Source organism: Amblyomma mixtum, chromosome 3, assembly GCF_055824585.1.
Source record: "Amblyomma mixtum isolate Tamu chromosome 3, ASM5582458v1, whole genome shotgun sequence".
NCBI lineage: Eukaryota > Metazoa > Arthropoda > Arachnida > Ixodida > Ixodidae > Amblyomma > Amblyomma mixtum.
The window spans coordinates 389,509,673-389,528,403 of NC_143014.1; the positions used below are offsets into that span (position 1 = coordinate 389,509,673).

The 18,731-nt window shown below is 48.2% G+C and overlaps 1 long non-coding RNA gene across 1 annotated transcript in view; it reads right to left on the reverse strand.

Moving 5' to 3' along the window:
- LOC149357148 (uncharacterized) overlaps nt 1-18,731 on the reverse strand; it is a 57,651-nt gene that overhangs the window by 24,361 nt on the left and 14,559 nt on the right. Inside the window, exon 2 of the long non-coding RNA XR_016291786.1 lies at nt 2,293-2,382. This is a non-coding gene — a long non-coding RNA (uncharacterized LOC149357148). The remainder of the gene's footprint in view (nt 1-2,292; nt 2,383-18,731) is intronic.

Below are 18,731 nucleotides of genomic sequence, written 5' to 3' on the forward strand. Positions count from 1 at the left end.
TGCAAAATTATTAAAGGATCATACGTTTTTCTTAGAAACAAAGAAAGTGTTGGAAAAAGTTTGGTTGAGTAATGAGAAAAGTTGGGCAGAAAAGTGGGAACTGAAAGTTGATGTCAAATTGAGGGCTATCGAAAGGTCCGTAGAACTGAAACACGCTGAAAAAGCTGAACAAAATAATCTAAAACAGATGTTGAAAGAATTTGTTTTTCCGCCATGCCAGCTCGATGGTTTGGAAAGAAGAAATAAGCCTCTAGCGAATACGGTGTCTTCATTCACTCCCATCTTCCTCCATTCCCTTAGGGCGAGATTCAGGTGACCACCGAGATATGCGAGACAGATACATCTCCTTTCCTCAAAAACCAATTTACCGACGAGCAAGGCGTAGAGCCGAGCGGGCGATGGCGTTCTGTGGACTCCCTTGCAACGTTGCAAGACGCTATCGCGTTCCACTCTCAGAGACGAAGCTTGACATCTTAGCCACACATCAGTGACACAAGCAGCCACACCACGCTTAAAACTTTCACCTCACCGCACTTTAGGTCAACAAAGTGCCCCCTGAATTTTAGAGGTCTGGCTTTGACAGGCTGCGAGGATTTACGCGTTAATCCTTATGCGGATGACGTCGCTCTCTACTTAGATGATGAACGTACCCTCTACTTTGTTGCGTTGTCTCACCAAACTCGTGTTACATGTTCGATACCATTGCAGGGGTGCGCCCAGATGCGCATTTCGTGACCTACGACTGTGCTGTAATATGGGATAGTGTGTGGTCTTTGGTCGTAGCGGGCATTACAGCTCGTGTGAGAACAGCGCAGACTTTTGACCTGCCTCTGGTTGAGAGGCGCTACATGGTTCAATCCGTTATGCGACACCTTTTCACATTGTTAAACCTCCCCTTCCTGCCGTACGGCGTGTACAGACTATAATTTTTTCTTTATTTCGTGACGCGGAACCAAGCTTGTGGCTGGTGCTGTCCTTAAAAAACCACGGGATAGGGAAGGTTTTGCGATTCAAGATTTGTCTAACGCGTCCTCGCTGTTAGCTTTGAATGGTATTTTGCATATCTTCCTGGGGAACACGTGTCCGGCGCGAACTCTTCCGCAGTACTTTTCGGGCCCTTCTTTACGTTTCTTGCATCCCGCGGCCCCTGTTAATTATGGGCCCAAATCAGAGCAGCCTACCGCATTCTATGCTTCGTCATTGGCCTTTTTCAGGCATGTAAGCGCACTAGCGCCTGGTGTCATCATCGTCGAAGACCCTAGGCGGACAGTGTGGGCTCGCTATCGTAGCGTGTTGTGCGAGCTGTTCACCCCACATCGATTCGCCGCGTTCAATGGGCGCGCTTAGCGGCAACAGCTCTCCCAGACCATCTACGCGACTTTGCTTGGAAACTCGGTTGGGCAATGCTACCTACGTGCGATCGGTTAGGACGGTGAGGTATGTTACGCTCCAGAGCCTGTCCGAATTGCTCACTCTTGGAATCTAATCGCCACGCTGTTGTCACCTGTGTGGTGCCGGTCACGTGGTTCATTAGGATTCTGTGCGCAGAGCACTTCGTGCATGTCTCGCGCATGCCGGTTCCCTAGCGTCCGTATCGCTCGGATGCTAATCGCGGCAGGCCTTTTAGAGCGCAGCTCTTTTGCGCCCCTTCTTGCGTTTCGCGGCGTCGCCGTCCCTGTCGCAACTAGCTGTGGATACCTTACTCTAGCTTTAAGCTGCGAAACCAATGGATCGGGAGTTTAGAAAGCAAAGGAACGGCGCACAACTGCCCTCTTGGAACAATGGGCACCTCAATCGTGCGTTAAGTTACGTGGCGGTAGTGACAGACGTGCGCTACATTTGTTGAAATTGACAAGGTTCTGTATTTTAAGGAAAGGAAGTGCGCATAACTGGCTCCCTGGGTCAGTGTACGCCTGAATAGCTCTTATAGGTACATGGGGTGATGAGAGAGTGATGTGGGCTGCAGGCATTGATAACGTTGTACCAGAAACGCGACGCTGAAGCCATAGGCCGTCGATACTCATTGTGTTCATTGGCGTTGGCGTTGACGGCATTTTACACGCCGATCATTTTAAGGAAAGCAACTGAGCATAACTGGCTCCCTGGGTCAGTGGACGCCTGAATCGCGCTATTAGGTACGTGGGGTGATGAGAGAGAGAGATGTCGGCTGCATACTTTAGCGCTGACAACGGTGAGCGAACTCTCGCGATCAACCATTAACTGCCACCTGCCGAGGTGGCAGTCTGGGTGGGGACGTTGATGTAGATATAAAGACAAAGAGGAATTTCTTACCACTATGCGGGAGAACATCCCGTTCCCCTTGCTCGTAACGCCTCCCACGGCTGTGACAACCTCCAGAAATACTTGAATAGAACTCGTAGTCTGCATAGAAGAGAAGCAGTGCACTAAGTCTCCCATATATCCATCTATTTCTCCGACCACAAAGTTGCCTTCATGCCACTCAAGAACTGTTAGTGGAGTGTTTCCTGAAGAAGGAATAGGTGTAAAAATAACTAGTTGTCTGTAATTGTACATACATGTCTCGCTCGAATTTTTTGCCTCAATCCATCGAAAAGCTGAAACAGCTGATGAGCTGCGCTCGAATTTCACATTAGGAAGTAACATAATCGTTGGCAATTTTCTTCTATTTTGTGGCGCCGAATATGCGCCGCTGTAGCTGATGTCTTTCGACGCCGCGCTGTGTGGCGAATACTCGGCCTTCTACGAAAGGAGCTGAACAGTTTCTTGTTGCAGGAACTCTTTTGCTTGGGAGAGGAGGAGTTTCTCCGACAATGATCGTGCCCGTTCATTTATGTTAGCAACGATCATAGTGATGTTATTTTAGGCCAAACTGGTGGGAATGTCTTACAAGACCACTAGCCCTTACTACTTACGTTTGTCCAGGACGCGACTGTCTGCAATCAGGATCAAATTGACCAAAACAGTAACCACGTGGCTACACTACATAACATGGCAACAGTGGGGTGTAGCGTACCAATTGATACCTATACTTTTGATCCGTTATAATATGCGCCAGTATAGCGGCCATCGAAGAGGGACCCCGGCCCGATTTGGGACCATCATTTGCATAAATTTGGGGGCTACCCGTTCAACGCAAAATGTTCATAGTGGTGTAAATATATTTTCATGTGCTTGACGATAAAACCAGTGAGATGAAGCCCAAAATATGTGTGGGATTCGCAACGGTGACCTTTCCGCCCGCACACCGTGCATTCCGGGCACCTTCAGAGGGCCATTACGGCCGAGCAGTTTATCGCAGGCGGTTACGGAAGCTGTCAAACGGTTCGTCGTGTCGTGATGCACGAGTTCATAAAATTTATTGACTGATATAACTAGGAAACATACCGGATATGGTGAAGATGGCTGTAAATCGCAATAGTAGTGCCAAATCCATAGGGTAGATGGCGCTGCTTGTAACTCAGAAGGGATGTTCCGGAAAGGAAACTACCGCGGATGTTTGGATTTGGCCTTCTCCACGTTTGCTGAGCACACCCATGTAAACACTTGAAGCTGCAGTAGCTAATTGTTAAGTCGAACACTAAGGCAGTGTTGGCGGTAATCTTTTTCCTTAGACAAATCATTGCTGGTTCACTCTTCTGTCAATAGATACGCTATCCCTCATACTTTACACCGCCCACAAGGAATTCCTGTTAGCTGCTAAGAAATGCTTATGTTGCCTCTTGTATTGCCTAGCCTTACATGCTTAACGTCATGCCTGCTTGTGAATGTGATTGCATCCGGTGGCCTTGGTATCTGTAAATACGTATATAAAATATTTTCCAAGCACTGAAGTTGCTCTAGCGCAAGTGGTTGCGTTGGACGTTTTGAGCATAACGCCTATCTTGAAAAAAATTGTTCCGGAGCCCTCCACTACGGCACTGCTTTCTCTTTACCACCTTCATTTCAAACGTCTCCGAACGTCTGCGACGTTGCGACTGTTCTACTCTTTGTATGCAAGAAAAGTAGAAAAATGCAAAAATTAGTATCACTAGTTTTCGAAAGTAATTGGATTAGAGAGTCGAGGTTTTGGAAAAATAATTAGTTATGTACTTTAATTACTTCTCAAAAGTATTCGGTGAAACCCACCAACACCCGCCATTCACCAAGCCTGGTGGATAGCCGGTCTTCCACCTCATTTTCCCCTTTGACAACCTTCCCCAATTCATTACAGTGAAATTTATGTTGCGTCCTTAACGATGGCTGAATCGTTTGAGCCCTCGGCTGTTGAGCCTGAGGTCGCGGAATCAAACCTGGCCGCGGTGGCCGCGATTCGACGGAAGCGAAACGCAAATGGCCTCCGTGTACTATGCGATGTCCGTACACGCTCAAGTGCGAAAGTATTCCGGAGTCCTACACTATGGTGACTTGCGCTGTTGCTCCAACCGGAGTGTCGCAAAAAAGAAGCGGCATGATGGAGGGAGACACGACCAAGCTGATCAGGAGCCTCGTGATCAGCCGAGTCACGTACTCCCTTCCATACCACACCACCAACAAGGGAGAAAGGGGTCAAGCCGACATTATCTTAGGAAAAGCGTACAAGACAGCTCTCCACCTCCTATCCAATGCAGCAGCGGTGAAGCTGCGCAGCCTCGGGGTTCACAACACCTTCGAAGAGCTCAGGGAAGCACTACTGGCAACGCAGCAAGATACACTCAAGCAGACTCCTTCTGGCAGAGCGCTCCTAATGAAGTTAGGGCATCCAGCAATTAAAAGACTAGAACGAAAAACGGTGAGCATACCAGACGATATCGGCTGCACGCTTGTAAGCTCGCTGCCAAAAAAACATGGATCCGAACCTATACACAGCCAGGCGAGACGCGCGAGCAAAATAGGGAGAAAAGTATCTAGCAGGCAAGCCGAATACGGTATACACGGACGCCGTGCAATACCGCTACAAGAGGGGAAAAATAGAGCAGAAAGCCGTAGCTGCAGTGATAAATTCGGAATATAAAGAAATCATTTCCGCATCGGCATGGGATTGCACAGTAACCGAAGGAGATGAAATGGCTTTTAAGGCGGAAGCCTTTAATGTCTCATCGTTGTAAGCAGCAGTTGTCGACAGAAATGTCACGCTTTTCGATTGGCCGAAACGGTCGTGACGTCACAGTGCGCGAATTTCAAACGGGGCTAATTGTACTTTGGCTACTAACCATGCAGCAAATTAAAGGGATCGTATAGTGATGCTCCAAGTAAGTGGTACTTAGTTTAGTTAATTGCTTACTTAACCAATTAGCCTAGTTAACCTTACTAGTCAGACTAGATAAATAAATAAAACAGAGTAGAAAATTGGTCGAGCTCGGGAATCGAACCGCGGTCTCCGGAGTGCGAGACGAGCACGCTACCACTCCGCCATGCCAGCTCGATGTTTAGGTATGAACAAAGGCGCGTCTAGTGAATACGGTGTCTTCGTTCACTCCCATCTTCCTCCCTTCCCGTTACGGCGAGGTTCGGGTGTCCACCGAGGTATGCGAGACAGATACATTTCCTTTCCTCAAAAGCCAATCTACCGACGAGCAAGGCGTAGAACCGAACGGACGATGGCGTTCTATGGACTCCCTGGCAGCGTTGCAAGACGCTGTCGCGTTTCACTCGTAGAGGCGAAGCTTAAGATCTTAACAACACATCATCGACACAAGCAGCACCAGCGCTTAAGGCTTTCGCCTCACCGCACTTTAGGTGAACAAAGTGCCCCCCTGAATTTTTGCTCTAGCGGCCGTGGAGGGATACCGCGCCAACAGACCCCTAGTGATCCTCACAGACTCCAAAGAGGCATGCCGTAACTATATGAACGGCAGAATCAGTCGGAAAGCACTTCGCATTCTCCTTCACGCAGACTTTCCCAAAGAACCAGTCAGACACACTTTTTTATGGATACCGGGACACAGGGGAATCGAGAGCAACCACAGGGTCAACAAAGTAGCTCGCTAGCACACGAACCGAGCGCTTCAACACCCCACGCATGTGGAGTTCTCGCGGGTGGTCCCAGAGTATTCGGAGATAATGAAATGTTACAGACGAATGAGGGCAAAGTATCCTCCCCTCTCAAACCTTTTAAACCAACAAGAAGCAGCATACAGGCGGAAACTGCAAGTGGGAACCTTTCCGTACTTACATATACTAAGCAAAATGTAGCCGGATTAATACAGGGACATATGCCCATAGTGTGGAGCCAAACCCGCCCTATATGGTATCACGTGGGAATGCAAAAGAAACCAGGTTTTCCATAGAATACAAAATCCGAGTGCGAAACAGTAGGAGAGTTTGCTCTCCAGCTGCAACCCGGTTCTCCAGAGAGAACTGGTCATCCTTGCCCAGCGAGCAGCCAAACTCAGTGGTGCCTTGGAATGGGGGCGCCCACCCTGCAAGACAGAGGATCCAAGCCATCAGGAAGATGGAAGATCTCTGTCGGCCGTAATAAAATGTCAAAAAGAGCAAATAAACTTTATCCTATCCTATCCTAACCTATCCGAAGAGGTGCGTCACGTTACAGCCACCATCGGTTGCTGTTGAGGCGCCGTTGCGAGAAGGAAGGATGGCCTCCTTCCTTAAGATACTTATTAGCCTTGTTCGTGGCGGTTCGTGGCAGGTGGCAGTTAATGATTGATCGCGAGAGTTCGCTCACCGTCGGGAGCGCTAACGCATGCCGCTCAAATATATCTCATCACCCCAAGTATCTATAAGCGCGATTCAGGCATCCGCTGACCCAGAAAGCCAGGCATGTGCATTTGCTTTCTTTAAAATGATCGGAGTGCAGAAACGTTGTGAACGCCAACGCCAATTAACACAATAAACGCCGACGGTCTATGGCTTCAGCGCGGAGTTTCTGGCTCAACGCTGTCAATGCCTGCTGCCCACATCTCGCTCTGATCACGCACGTATACCTATAAGTGCGATTCTGGCGTCCACTGTCCCATGGAGGCAGTTTTGTGCATTTACTTTCCTTAAAATGGCACAACGTTGTCAATGGGAACGTATACAGCGCACACCTGTCACTACCGCCACGTAGCTTAGAGCACAATTGAGATGTCCACTGTTCTAAGAGGACAGTTATGCGCCTTTCCTCTGCTTTCCAAACTCTCGCTCCATTGGTTTAGCAGCTTAATGCGGGACTAAGGTGTCCACTGCTGGTTACTACGGACAACGGCGACGGCAACGGCGCGGAACGCAGAAACGGGCGCCAAAGAGCTTCGCTCGAAAATACCGTGAAGAAACGGGATATGCATGCATAACGCACGCAGGAGATGGACACTGAGGTTTCTAGCCGAGGGAATAAGAAAATGATAATAATAATAATAATATTAGTAGTAATATTAATAAGAAAAAAGGACATAATGATAGGTGAAAAAAAAATGTTAGCAATGTAATCGATTAGACTCCAGTAAAAAAATTTAAATGTCGGTAAAAAATTAGCTGCACTTACACTACTGCTGAACCTGGTTAGAGAGCGAAAGCTCTAGAGTATCGCGCAACTATACGCGGCTTGGCGTCTGTAACGTTGAGTGCGTTCCGGACACTGGATAGGCAGCACAGCCACCCTGCCACCCTGGGAGGTGGCAGTCAATGATTGACCGCAATAGTTTGCTCACCCAATGAACGCTGCAGCCTACTGCTGTAGTGCCGCGTGACTGCCGCAACGTTGTCAGCGCTAACGCATGCATCCCACATGTCTCTCCCCTTCACCACCTCACGTACCTCAAAGTGCGATTCAGGCGTCCACTGACCAAGGGAGGCAGTTACGCGCCCTTCCTGTCCATAAAATCATCGGCGCTAGTGTAAAACGCTGTCAACGCCAACGCCAGTGAACGCAATGAACGCCGACGGCCCATGGCTTCAGTGCGGCGTTTCTGGCCCAAAGTTGTCAATGAAAATGCATGCAGCGCACATCTGTCACTACCGCCACGTAGCTTAAAGCATGACTGAGGTGTTCACCTGTTCCTTGAGGGCAGGTATGCGCCTTTCCTTTGATTTCCAAGCTCCCGCTCCATTGGTTTCGTAGCTTAAAGCACGACTAAGGTGTCCACTGTTTCGGGAGGGGGGGGGGGGGGGGGGCAGCAGTTATGAGCCTTTCCTTGGCTTTCGAAGCTCCAGGTTATTTAAATGCGAAAACTAGGCACACGGCGATCGAAGCACGAGGTCCCGCCTTGAAGCTTGCGCTTCAAAACGGACTTGTGGCTGTATCCAAGTATGATGGCGCCAGACGACAATATGATCGGGCTGCTAAAACTAAGGATATTACCATGTTGTTGATGTTGTTGTTATTGTTGTTAGCCTTTGAGAGGATGGCGCATACTCACATACTGCCATTGCCAACGCTTCTAAACTTCTGATGATGATGATGATGATGATGATGTCCTCGGGCTGAATGGCACATACCCACGGCGGGGGATTGGCCAGGGTGCATAGCGGATACAAACGCACTCATGTACAGGGAATGGAGTATAAATAAATATAAAAATTTGGGACGCAGAGCTAGAATTTGTGCAATACAAAAAATACGGAGAAAGAAAAGTTGTGAATTCACATTCTAGCAGAGGAATCTACCAGATGAAATTATATAATCGTGAATAGAATCAAACACTGGTTTCAGGGCATATCCCTTGGCGCTTGCCCCGAAGGATAAGAGAATCGGAATAGATAGAGGAAGCCCAAGCCGAGCGAGGGGGATCTCCAAGCAAATTCTACGGAGAGCAGCGAGCCGCCGGCAGGAGAGGAAAAAATGTTCTATAGACTCAATTTCGCCACAAGACTCACAAAGGTTGGACATCGAAAGCCCCGATCGGCATAAATAAAGATTTAGCCGCGGTATCCTGCAGCGCAAAAGGGTCATGGACACCTCACATTGCCTCGAACTGCACATCCGCACACTCCAAGGAAATGTCAGGTGTTGAAAATCCGCTGCAGCGAGGAGAGGCTCATGGCTCAAGGTGTGGAAACGCTGGAATCGCTGAAAGCGTGCTAGGGTCAAGTAAACAGTATTTGGGACGAAAGGGACAATAGGATCATCAAGGGCAGACTTTGCTAAAAAATCAGCCCTCTCATTAGAAACAATGCCACAGTGCCCAGGGACCCAGTGAAAGCGAACTTCTGAAACATGTGGAGGAATAAAAAATTGAAGGGAACGGCTCATAGGAGTATCACTCGAGGTTTCGAGCGCTGCCAAAACAGAAAGGTTGTCTGAGAGTATCATAACTCGAGTGACACTGCAGGGAATCCTTATTAAGGCCAACTCAATGGCCAGAAACTCATCTACAAAAATAGGGGTATAGTCAGGGGCCCGAAATGAGTAGCTCCAATCAAGAGCCCTTGAGTAAATACCAATAGCGGCCTTTTCATTATGCTGGGAGGCATCTGTATAGACGGCAATATGGTTAGGAAAATTGTCTAGGTACTCCTCTATGAGCCCATTTAACATATTCGCGGGCAGGTTCTTAGCATTCCTTGGGAGGGTGTTGTCAAAGAAGACTGCCGTGTCAGCCCGCCTGTGGTTGACTAGTACCAAAGATCTCATTGATACAGAAATATTTGACAGCAGGGAGTTAGAGAACACCACCTGAGGGAGCTTATACCGAGGCCAGGGAGTACCAAAGAAGAGAGTTGGGTTCGTTGTAAATATAGGGTTAGCCAGTCCAGGAACAGGCTCCAAAGACCTTAAAAATGTCCGCACAGTGATAAGCTCAAACCGGGAATTGAGCTCGTGTATTCGCGCCTCCAAGTACAACACCGCATTAGCTACTGATTTAGGCAGACCTAAGCAAAGGCGCAGAGCGCGTCGCTCCATAACAAACAGGGGTTCACGCTTGTACTTTGGGCACCCAGAAAAGAGAACGGAGCCGAATTCAAGGATTGGCCGTACATAGGTCTTATAAAGAAGTAGTAGAGTGTCTCGTCGCATACCGAATTTTTTGTTGCTGATCCTCACCAACCGGCCGAGGGCACGCTCACCCTTAAGCGCAATGCTTCTAATGTGTGGCGGCCAGTTTAAATGCGGGTCATATATTATACCCAAGTATTTTGTTGAATCAACTTGCGGGATGAGGATAGAGTGATACGACAGAGAGATGTAAAGAGGGGTTGCTTGTGGGAAAACAAGGACGGCACACTTGTTCACATTTAAAGTTAACTTTATGCTGTCTAGCCAAACTTCCAGAGCATTTAAATACTCTTGCAGTAATTGGTACAGGATATGAATGTCTTTGGCAGAAGCGAAAAAAGCAATATCATCCGCATACACATAAACTTTGACGGCTGGGTGAATAGGGATATCACGCATTAGTATGTTAAACAATAACGGTGAAAGAACGGAGCCTTGTGGGACACCTCTAGACTGGGCGTATGTTGTAGAAGTTAACGTACCCTTAGAACAAAAGAACGCTCTATTCTTTAAGAACTCTCCTATCCACGCAAATAGGTACAAAAGAGGTTGTACATTAGCCAGTTTATGAAGCAAAATGCTGTGTTCAACGCTGTCGTAAGCCTTGGCAATATCTAAACTAACCAGAGCTGATACCTCATTTTGCCTCATAGCAACCTTAATACGGCTCTCCAAGTCTATGTGCGCGGTCCAAATCGAACACCCCCGGCGGAAGCCAATCTGAGCCTCGCTAAAACCTTGAAGACTCAGAATATGACTAGTGAGGCGGCTGAAGACTACCCGCTCTACAAGCTTAACCAAATTTGATGTGAGAGCAATCGGCCGAATATTGTCGAGATCAAAACCCTTCCCCTGCTCTTTCAGCAGTAAAATAATTTTCGCTGTTTTCCAATTTTGTCGAATCCAGGCTTTTTCCAAAGACCAGTTCACAATCTGCAAGAGGTACGGGGCAAAATCTTGCATTAGGATTTTAAGCATGCCAACTGTTACTCCGTCAATCCCAGGGGCAGCAGATTGCAGGCAATTAACTACGGACGCTAAATCAGATACAGATACCTTAGTGAAGTCTCCACCCAAATGAAACGGGGTTGATTGAAAGGTAGTGCGAGCTCGAAAACGCACAGCAAGGCCTTGAGCTATGGACTCTAGTATATCTTTTTCGTCCCGAGGTGGCAATACTGTGGACTGAGAGATGTGACAAGAGGGCAGCACATGAGTACGTTCCATGAATCTATAAAGAGACTTCCGGTTGACAGGATTAGACAGATAGGTGTTCAGGCTGGCATTGTAATCATCCTTAGCCTTAGATATTGTTCTTTTAAAAGAGGCTGCAAAGAATTTGTAATTTATCCAGTTCTTTGGGCACTGGTTGTGCGTTAGACTCTTCCATGCAGCTTTCCTTCGACGATAGGCTTTTTCGCAGTCGTCATTCCACCAACTGGAAGGAGTCTTATTTACAACGCCTGACCGGACTGTAAAGACTGCTCGCCGAGAGGCGTCTAACACAGAATTTAATACCTGAGGGCCCCCGTCAGATTTATCGGAGGGGGCAACAGACGAGAGGGTCTCACCTAGGAGGTTCTTGAACAGTGTAGTATTTATAAATTTTTGTGGCGAACCAGTCGCCCTGACTGGACTGCACGCAATAGTGAAAGTGATTGGAGAGTGGTCACTGGACGTACCGCAGTCAACTGTACACCACGAAGATACCGCTGTACCATTAACTGCTAGCGTTAAATCAATAGCTGATCGAGAATTAGCCCTCATGTAAGTTATGGCGCGACTATTGTAACAGCACACGCCGTTTGCTGACATCCAAGACCAAAGTAATTTCTCGCTAAAGTCTGATCTGAAACCCCAAATTATATGATGGGAATTGAAGTCCCCAGCTAGAACTACTCGTCTGCTGATGCGCAGTAACGCATCGAGCTCATCCGTCCTACGGACTCCTGCGGGGAAGTAGATATTTGCCACCGTAACAGGGGCGCACTGCGGAATAATGATTTCAACGGCAAGTATCTCACAATCAGGTCTCGTAATTTTGTGAGACACTTTAGCACGATGATACAGTTTCGTTGAAATCAATGTTAGTAAGCCCTCACCCCTGCCGTTTGGGCGATCATTTCTAAAAACGGAGAAATTTTTAATTGCAAATGGGCGATTAGGATTGAGCCACGACTCCTGTATTAAAATAATGTCTGGACTATGTTTTAGTATAAGCTGCTGTAAATCCGGGAAAGATGATGATATAGAGCGACAATTCCACTGTAGAACAGATATTCCCGCCATGATTATTGCTTTAAAAACGTAGCCGCAACAGCCTCTTTCAACACATCTGTTTTCTTTGAAATTCCAGGCAAACTTTTCTTAGTCTTACCATGATGATGGTCAGATTTCGATGGAGAAGAGGAAGCATGACGCTTCTGAGATGGAGTAGTCATTTCAACATCTGACTCACAAGCGTTAGAGAGGGGGACTTGGTCAGAGTCATGTACACCCACGGACGTGGAGGCAGAAGGGGTGGTGGGCTGAATAGCAGCAGTGGCAGAGGAGGAAGGACAGGTAGACGAGTTGAGGTTACTTAAAGCCGATGAAGCAGCCTGCGCGGAAACGACCTGGGACAAGGCATCACTGAACGTACTGATCATGCGGTCAAGTACGCCAACAACAGCCTTCTCCACCGCAGCAACAACGGACTTAGTTAAGGCTGCCTCCACATCAGCAGTGGTCGTGCGGGCAATACTTGCGTATGAGCACTGCCGTCTGTCAAGGCGGGCGTATGCATCAGCGCGCGAGTACCTGTCACGCTGAATAATGTCCAAAACGTTCTGCTCATCGGCACGCTTGGGGCAGGTGGGGTCGTCAGCTGTGTGATCAGAGTGGCAAAGACAGCAGCTATGCGACTCAGAAGTGCAAATGTCGTGTGCATGATCACCGCCACAAACGCGACAGCGCGTTGCGGACTTGCAAGATTTGGCACTGTGACCGAACCGCCAGCAATTCTTACACTGTAAAGGACGGGACTGCAGTGGGTCTACACGGTACACAATAGGCCAAACTTTGATCTCGGACGGACAAGAGTACCCTGCGAATGTTGCAATAACCGACTCCGTTGGTGTTCGAGAGCCTCCAGCCTCTCTCCTGCAGCGATAAACTGAAAGGATGCCAACACCGGCGTCATGAAAGTCTGCAAGAATTTCCCCTGGTGTAGCGGAAGGATCCACACCGCGGATAATTCCTTTTACGCAGGCTAGCTGCTCTGGAATGAATACCTTCACCGGTAGTGAGGCGAAAGAGGTGCACTGCAGCAAATCAGCAACGCAATCCAAGTGAGCCGATTTGCATATAATTCCTCTCTTGCCAAATGGTCGCACCTCCGAAATCTCAAGATAGTGGCTGGTGGCTGCCTTCAGCTGCTCCTGGATCAATCGAGATTTTTTTATTTTAATTACACCATCTCCTACAGGGACCAGCGCCACAGGGATTAGCTTGACACCGTTTTGACTAAAAGATGGTAACGGCAGATTTTCAGCCGGTAAACTGGCGAACCAGGTTACCGGACCTGAGCCTGGGGAAGACATAGCCATGGCGGAAAACCTACAAAATCCTTCGAACCTACATCCAAAGGGGGAAAGACCTGGCCAAATCCCCCACTCGCGGAACGGCCTCACCAAAATTTGAAGACGGCCAGAAGACGCAGAGGCAGTCCGTGGAAGAGCAGCTCCAACGGGGAGGAGAGGGAACAGCAGGACTCCGTGCAGCCGTGGCACTCAGGAGCAAAGAACCACGGAAGCACCGAAGCGCAACGATGCGACTGATAGCACTCATGTATGTTTCAAATAATGTCCCTTAAACAGCTACTTGATGTAAAATATAATAGTCGTGTGCTCGCAACTAAGCGATCGCGTGGCCACTAAGAGCACATCAGCCGGAATCTGGGCACCATTCCAGGCTCTCACGAGAAAGAGAAAGATGAAGGGAGCGCCTTTCCCCCTCTCTCAGCACGCGGTGTCGAGTCGCGTTCGGCGCTGTTCACGCGACGAACGTTTCGTGCTGGCCGCAGACAGTTTTCGAGCCCCAAAAGCCACGTCGTTGCTGCTGCTCTACTCGAGGACATCGGTGAAATCGTCCCTCGCTGCCCCCAACTCGGGAGACGCGACATCTTCCAGCGCTCTCCTGAACCACCAGTGGCGGCACCGGCGGCCTCCAGAGACGGCAACGTCGACCCTTGGCGCTGCTGCGGAGCCGTTCTTCAAGCCTGGTGCGATGCAGTGGCCGACAGTGACACCCGAACGCGAGGAGCACCTGTTCGAGTGGGAGCTGCTGTTGCGTGCCCTGCTGGGATGAAGGCGCACCATCCATACAGGTTCGGGTTGGAAGGGCCACAGCCACAGTGGAAGCGCCACTTCGTGATTCAAGGCTGGCTGCCTGGAACTGAGCGCCCACTTGAAAAGGGAGGTACGCGTATTCTTGGCACAGTTGTGGCCAGCGTTCTTCTGACTGACTCAACGGAGAACGTTGCGCTCTTTGGCAAGTCTTGGAAGCGCCGTCGCGATTTCGTTCAGACCAACGTTCTCGCCACCCTCCATCAGTGTGAGGTGCCTAACACGGACGAGAAATGTGTTCGCACTGCTCAACGTGGAAGGCGGGTTGGTCGTCACCGCAGTCGACGCCGGGCACAGCGTGGTCGGCGTCTCAGCCCGCGTGTTCCGCACCGCCACAACGCCGAAGATTACCACCTTGTGCTTCTCGTTCGCCGCCACGCTGCTTCTCGCGACCATACTCTTGCGAGAGACCCCGGCCTCCAGGTGCCCGAAGAAGCGCAACACCTCTTCGACCGAGGCCTGCTTGTGTTCCATGCTGGCGCTCGACCCCGCCACAACGACACAGACCTTGCTGCCGGTGGGCCTGCTGCGCTGGTGGCAGCTGGCCCCTGTGTCGTCCTACCACACGTCGTCCAGGGTGCGGTCGGCGCAGTCGAAGTGAAGCATGTCGTCGGAGGCACCTGGCGGTGGCTGTATGACGCCTAGCAGCTCTGGTGGTTTCATTATGTACTTGAAGCAGAAGGTGGGACTTGCCGGCAGCACTTCACGCACAATAGTTTTCGGTCGTCGCAGGTCCCCTCCCAATAGCAGACCTCGTGTGCATGCCGCCTTTCACATTTATTGGACTCTACATGTGCTTTAAGTTCATGGACTATTTTATTTTTATGGTCTGAATGTGTAAATGTTATCGTAGCTTATCAAATTCCTTGCGTAATTTCCTTCACCCTCTGTTATTACCTAGACGTTTTTCTTCAATGTGTTGCTGATATTTTCTTTCGTACTCTTTTTCAAATAAATACAGCATTTGTCCAGAAACAAGTCTCACTAAATTACAGTTTTTGCGGCAAGGGTATTGGCAAGGGTAACACGGGCCATAGCTAGTGTTGTATGACGTGAATAAAGTGCAAGAAGGCATCGGACACCAGTCTCGTGTGTGTCCGACGTCTTTCTACGCTTAGTTCACAGCACTACCAACCATCGTTTTGGTTAAACTGCTAAACTCCAAACCTTATACAGCACTGATGGCTGTTAGCGCCATGATGTTAATAGTTTTGCCCTCAAAACACTCAGAAAAAGACGAATACCAATACGAAGTAAAAAAAAATTACGAGGAACTTTAGCGGCTAAAGTGCTGAAAGGCGAAAGCCTGAGTGCTGCATTCTGCTACACGATTGTTCACTTCACATTTTGTTGGTGCATTAACTGCCAATTAATGACGCTTAAGCTTCGCCTTTAGGAGTGGAACGCGACAGCGTGTTGTAGCGCTGCCACGGAGTCCATTGAACGCCACCACCCGTTCGGCGCGATGCCTTGCCCTTTGAACGCAACGCTTTTTATGGAAAGTAAATGGCGCAGTAATTCTCTGTCGTCTCGGTGGACACCTGAGCCGCACTGTACAGGAAGGGAAGAAGTGGAGTGAAAGAAGAAAGAGGGGCCGTAATGAAGAAAATGAAAATTGTATTTGAGGAAAGGAAATTACGCATTAACTGTCTCGCATATTTCAGTAGCACTAGTCGAAAATTGTATTTGACGACAGAAAGTTGCGCAGTAACTGTCGCACATATTTCGGTGGACACCCGTCAAAATTCGCGCGTGGTGACATCACGACAATTTGGTCCAATCTGAAACGCGGACAAATACGCCTTGCTCGTAAGTAAATTGTTTTTTGAGGAAAGGAAATGTATCTGTCTCGCATATCTCGGTGCAGACCTGAACCTCGCCGTAACGGGAAGGGAGGAAGATGGGAGTGAACGAAGACACCGTATTCACTAGACGCACCTTTGTTCATTCCAAACCATCGAGCTGGCATAGCCGAGTGGTAGTGTGCTCAACTCGCACTCCGGAGACCGGGGTTCGATTCCCAAGCTCGGCCAATTTCTTACTCGGTTTTATTTATTTATCTTGCCTGACTAGAAAGGTTAATTGGACTAATTGGTTAAGTAAGCAATTAACTAAACTCAAACTTACTTGGAGCATCACTATACGATCCCTTTAATTGGTTGCATGGTTAGTAGCCAAAGTACAATTGGCCCCGTTTGAAATTCGCGCACTGTGACGTTACGACCGTTTCGACCAACTGAAAAGCGTGACATTTCTTGTCGACAGCTCCTGCTTACAACGATGAGGCATTAAAGGCTTCCGCCTTAAAAACGGCATGTCGACTTCAAACGCTATACCTATACACTGCCATCTGTAGGCACTCTCACTGCTACTTTGCTAGAAATGCCTTATTGAAATATATTCAGCGCGAAATTCGTAAGTAGCTGTCACAAGAGGTGAACTGTTATTGAAGTGCGCAATAATCTCTTAGTCACAAAGGAATAGGTGGTACATTTGCTTTTAAGGGCTAATATTGGTGTATTGTAATGTAAACAGTTTAATAGCGCATTTAGCGGTGCATTATTCCTGCACATCAGCCCTGCAATATTGAACCGAAAGCTTCGCTACACTGGTTAAAGCCAAGGTAACCATGTCTGGAGATTTGACCTTCATTTGAGCTTCAGATGAAGCAAAGGAAGGAGAGGGAACTTCAAAAGCGAAGGAAAGGCGCATAACTGGCCCCCTTGGAGAGTGGGGTCCCTAAGTCGCGCTTGAAGCTACGAAACCGTTGAAGAGCGGAGAGCTTCGGAAGCAAAGGAAAGGACCATAAGTGGCCCCCTGAGACAGTGGGCACCTCAGTGACGTTTTAAGCTACGTGATGGTGAGAATTGCGTGAGAATTGAGAATGTTGTGGCAGAATCGGGGCAATGAAGCCATAATCCCTCGGCGTTCATTGCGTGCATTGGCGTTGCCGTTGACAGCGTTTTATACTTCGAAGATTTTAAGGAAAGGAAGTGCGCATAACTGGCTCCCTGGGTCAGCGGACGCACGGATCGCGCTTATAGGTACGTGGGGTGATGAGAGACATTTGAGCTGCATACGTTAGCGCTGACAACGGTGAGCGAACTCTCGCGATCAACCATTAACTGCCACCTGCCAGGGTGGGTGAGGAATTTAATGTACATATAAAGACAAACTTCTTACCACTTATGCGGGAGGACATCCCGTTCCTGCCACTCGTAACGCTTGACAGGCTTGCAAAATTCTTGCACAGACCTCGTCTTTGAGAACCAGGCATGGGTGCAGCAAGTCGAGCATATGTTCATCTATTTCTCCGACCACAAAGCTTCCTTCGTGACAATCAAGAACTGTTAGTGGAGTGTTTCTTGAAGAAGATGTTTCTTGAAGACGTACGAAAAATTTTGGGTTGATTTCTTTTTGCCTCGGAAGATGACTCATGTGCCTAGGAATCATGAAAGAAATTAATAATGTCTATAGTTTTCATATCACAGCAGAGATAGGTGTGGCTGACGCGTAGTGTTGTTGGGTGACTTTGAATTTCTTCTACTGACCAATGCGTCACGGCAACCTTGTTTTGATCGGGGTAAGTGCAAAGGCATGCTTATTTATTTATTTATTGATTTATTCAAGTTACCCCTAAAGGCCCTCCAGAAGAGGGTATTACATAGGGGGGTTGGGGTACAATCATAAGTAATCACGATACATTTTAACAAATAAGTGTAACAAAAAACTTTAATTGAAACATAAGGCATCACACAAAGAAAAAATGAACACTAACAAAAACAGCAAACTTTTACACATTTCTGTCACAGCGAAGAAGCTCCTGAAATTTTTTATTGTCAGGTTCTGTGGTGATGACTGATGGCAAACTATTCCATTCAGTGATAGTACGGGGAATGAATGAATTGGCATAAGACGATGAATAACAGTTTACGCGGTTCACTTTGAAAGAATGATCACGGCGTAGAAAGATAGCATCATGTGGCTGAAACAAATCACTGCGAGGGGATGGGTGGTGATAAAGCTTATAGAAAAGGGTTAAGCGAGCAAGTCTACGGCGATATGACAAATCTTCCAGTTCAGCACGTTTTTTTAATGCTGAAACGCTTGTGAATGGTGAGTAGTCTGAAAATATGAAACGAACAGCATGGTTTTGCAAGGATTCAATGTTAGTGATAACGTAGGATTGAACAGCGTCCCAAATGGCCGCAGCATATTCGATTTTAGGGCGTATTAGAGTTATATAAGCAAGTTTTTTAACGTGTATAGGGGCGTATCTGAGGTTACGTTTAAGGAAACCAAGTGAGCGGTTAGCAGATGCTAGGGTGAGGTCGATATGGTGATGCCATGTTAGGTCCAACTGAAGGTGCACCCCAAGGTACTTGTATGTTGATGTTAGATCCAGAGTATTTTCATTTAGAATATAAGTGGTTGGAATGCGAGCTGAACGGCGA